Here is a 4,396-nt window from a genome sequence, read left to right as displayed (position 1 = left end):
GGTCAACACCAGAAAGCACCTCAACCGACCCCTCAGGCTCAGGGATCTTTCGCTTTTTCCCCCGAGAATACGTGGTGCACAAATCCCCACACCTTCGTACAGCTATACCAGCAAGTGCATAAGGTCGTCCAAGTAATACCTGATCGAGTCAGGGTCGATCCCACGAGGATTGTAGTTTGAAGCAAGCTATGGTTATCTTGCAGGTCTTAGTCAGGCGAATCAGAAGAGTTATTCTTAATTTATATTTGTGAGATCTAAACTAAGTTAACATGTAAATAAAATAAAATACTCTGTAAATTGAATGGAATCAGAAATAGGGATATAGTTAAGGATTGGAGTTGCTTTTTCTTTCTGAATTAACTCTGGTAATACTGTTCTCTTTGCTTGTGAATGACTTCTTCTATGGCAGGCTATATGTGATCAACGACATTGCTCGTGGTCATCAATCTCCTCTGCTCCAGATTAAATGCCATTGCCTGTGGTCATCCAATCTAACGGAGGATGAAGCTCTAGCAGTTCATTCTCTTGGTGATCCTACTCAAAATGCCACAGACAAGGTCGAATCTTTCGGATCAGAGAATGTTGCTTCTTTGGGTTCTAGCCTACACCACAGAGACCCTAATCTCCCCGAAAATTGGCTGAACTGGTGTCTCGAGAAGTCCCCAACGAAGTCGTGGATTAGCCGTCTGAAAGATGCATAATCAAGCAGGCAGTTCGCGCTTTCTAGCCACGTATTCACACGAACCCAAGTAGACACGGGTGTTTGTCAGGCACGTTTGTCTTAGTGTGATGAACAGAGCTGATTGTCACTGATCATCCTATTCACCATGTTGAAGAACGAATATGCATCTTAGAAATAAATCAAACACGGATCGAAGAAGAAACAGTAATACTTTTATTAATTCATAGGACTCAGCAGGGCTCCTCCCCTCAACCTAGGAGGTTTAGAAACTTATACTGAAAGAAAATACAATGTAAATTCGAAAATATGGTAAAAGGTATTGTAAAAGTGTTCGAATAACATAAATTTAATCCCTTAAATACTAAACAAATGACTAGTAAGGGTAAAACAGTCTTTTTAGTGCTAAAATCCACTTCTGGGACCCACTTGGTGAGCATTTGGGCTGAGCTTTGATGAGATCCACGTGCTATGAGGCCTCTAGGGTGTTGAATGCTGGCTAGGGGTCCTCTTTGGGTGTTTGGACGCTAGTCTCTGCTTTGTGGGTGCTGGACGCCTACAAGGGGGCAGGAGACTGGCGTTGGACACCAGTTTTGGGCCTTTTAATCCAAAGAAAAGTATAAACTATTAACATTTATGGAAATCTCTGGAATTCAGCTTTCCATAGCCGTTGAGAATGCTCCATTCGGACTTCTATAACTCCAAAAAAGCTCAATCTAATCCCTTAAATACTAAACAAATGACTAGTAAGGGTAAAACAATCTTTTTAGTGCTAAAATCCACTTCTGGGGCCTACTTGCTGAGTGTTTGGGCTGAGTTTTGATGAGATCCATGTGCTATGAGGCCTCTAGGGCATTGAACGCTGGCTAGGGGGTCCTCTTTGGGCGTTTGGACGCTGGTCTCTACTCCTTGGGCACTGGACGCCTGAAAGGGGTAGGAGGCTGGCATTGGACGCCAATTTTGGGTCTTCTAATCTGAAGGAAAGTATGAACTATTATATATTGCTGGAAATCTCTAGAAGTCAGCTTTCCATAGCCATTAAGAATACTCCATTTGGATTTCGGTAGCTCCAGAAAATTTCTTCCGAATGTAAGGAGGTCAGATCTGGACAGCATCTGCAGTGCTTTCTCTGTCTCTGAATCACGCTTTTGCTCCAACTCCTCAATTTCAGCCAGAAATTACCTGAAATTATACAAAAACACAAAAACTCAAGGTATGATCCAAAAATGTGAATGTAACACTAAAACCTATAAAAACTTAATAAAAACTAAATAAAACAAGCTAAAAACTATATGAAAATGGTGCCAAAAAGCGTATAAAATATCCGCTCATCAATGCGCACTAGACTGGGGAATATCAGCATTAGTTTCCTTCACAACCTTGCTTGCCGAGGCATCCTTCCCCTCTTTTTTCCTCTCCAAGAATGACCTCATCTTAGTCGAAGACAAGCTCGGAACTCCCCCCTAGAACAAAAACAAAGAAGCACAAAAGTTCTCTCAGTATAAAAAATAGACCAACAAAACATAACAGATTCTCCAAAGCACTCACCTATATAATTACTCAAACCATCAAAGTCACTTTCGAGCTTCAGAACCTCATCAATGGACAACATTTTACCAGAAGAAAAACATTCAATAAGGTACTCCAAAATTAAATCATCCTCCTCAGACCTCTCTAAGACATCTAGAACCTACGTAGGCTCAAGACACCAGTAGAGAGGAAATTTCTCACCCAACTCCTCATCAAGGAAAAAGGGATACTCTGTCTCACAGGATCAAATTTTCACAAACATTTCTTTAAAGCTTTTGAAAGATGATTTAAACAATGAAAACAAGGAGCACCTCAGATAACTACTCTAGTTTATCCAAAGGCCCTTTCGAACCCCTTTCGACTGAAAGAGTGAGAAGAACAGGTTCAAAGAAGGCATATGATTCAGAAACAACATCAGAGATTCAAAACCACGGCGAAATGCCTAAGAATTGGGATGGAGTTGAGAGGGAGCACAGTTCAACTATGTCAGAACCAGGCATTCAAACTTTGTGAACAGAAGCTTCAAATTCAACTCAGAAAATAAACAGGTGTATACATAGAAGTATGCCCAATCCCCCCTCTTCTCACAGACCCTCTCTTCCCCATTACAAGCCATCAGTTCAATACCACAACCAGAACCCTCACGAACCCAGTCAGAGGCATTAAGCGAATCTAACATTTTTGGGTTCTGAAAAAGGGACGTGCGACACTTTACGTCTGCGGGAACCCATTCATAAAGGTCATCTTTAACCTCCACTACCTTATTCTCTAGCTTCTTCATCATCAGAACTAAGAAGATAAGAAGAACAAAAGTAAAAAACACACTGACCTTTTGACGTCATTTTCCTCCGAAGTAGTACAATGAAAAAGCTTTCCTAAACACTACAGAGGTTTCCAATGCAATAAACACTATCACATGATCAGAGTTACAATTAACCCCCAACCGTTAGATCAAAAAATTGTTCACATGACCAACAGCTCAATAGCCATGATTACCTTGATTCAAGCTCCCACTAACATTTATTTCCAAACGTCCCTTCAGGACCCAATGCTAATAAGTGCAACTTCTTCATTCCCCTTTTATTTTTATTTATATTTTTATTTACTATTTTTTATTTTATGATTATTTACATGTCTAATGAATTATTTCTTAAAGGCCGGCACCACGTTGAGCTTGGGAGCTCGGACATAGGTCAAATCAGGTTTAACGTCGAATAACACACATAAAAACCTCAACTTGCTTCCGACCAATAGCAAGTCAAGCTTGGGGGTTGTGATCCATACCTATAAATCTGGGCCGACATTATACCTTGGATAGACCACATCCAACAAACGGCACTACTAGTACCAGGTCAAAACCAGATCACACGACTCTATGAGAAATATCCGAAATTTAGCTCGGAAGAAATACCAGGAATCTCGGACTGAGTAATGTCCACACCTTCCGATTTTAAAAAGCACCGTACATATAGCCTAAAGACCACAAATATACACACAAAATACAAGGCTAGTAAAGTAATCAGCATTGTTAATTCTTGATCACAAACTGACTTAAGTATCGGAGTCCTTTTTGCAAGTACTCCACATTGCTCGGATGAGAAAGGAACTTGCGACGTAACACATCAGAGAAGGACGTCATTAGCACCTTTCCAGCTGCCACCGACCTATATCTCGAAGTCAAGTTCCAGACAAAAACAATTAATAATAATATTAATTAATTAAATTTGTAAATATCTTTTAATAATAGGAAGGTTATTCAAACTAAGGTCCTTTAGGGAATGGATCCTCTCAATTTTTTTAACAATTGAGAGAATAAAGTATGATCTCTCACCATTAATTTTATAAGTGGGACCAAGAATGAGAAAGAGAGAGCAATAAAAGATTAAAGATCACACTTTTCACACTTTACGTTCTCAATTTTTTTTAACAATTGAGAAGATCCATTTCCAGGTCCTTTGATCACTATTTTGGTAACTCGTTTGATTCATGTGATTCTACTCTAGTTTTGTGTGCCAAATTCATACTATTATCATTTTGTAAGACTAAAACCGCAATTTGTATTAAATGATATAGTTATGCTAAAGATAGGAATACACACGAACCTTGAAAAAAATTCGTTCTTTAGAGGAAAGTTGCTATCTACAGTTGAGACATGTTACACCTTCTCAAAAGTAACTTGCTCAAAAT

The sequence above is a fragment of the Arachis ipaensis genome, chromosome B04 (assembly GCF_000816755.2).
Source record: "Arachis ipaensis cultivar K30076 chromosome B04, Araip1.1, whole genome shotgun sequence".
NCBI lineage: Eukaryota > Viridiplantae > Streptophyta > Magnoliopsida > Fabales > Fabaceae > Arachis > Arachis ipaensis.
Note: the sequence above shows the minus strand (reverse complement) of the source record.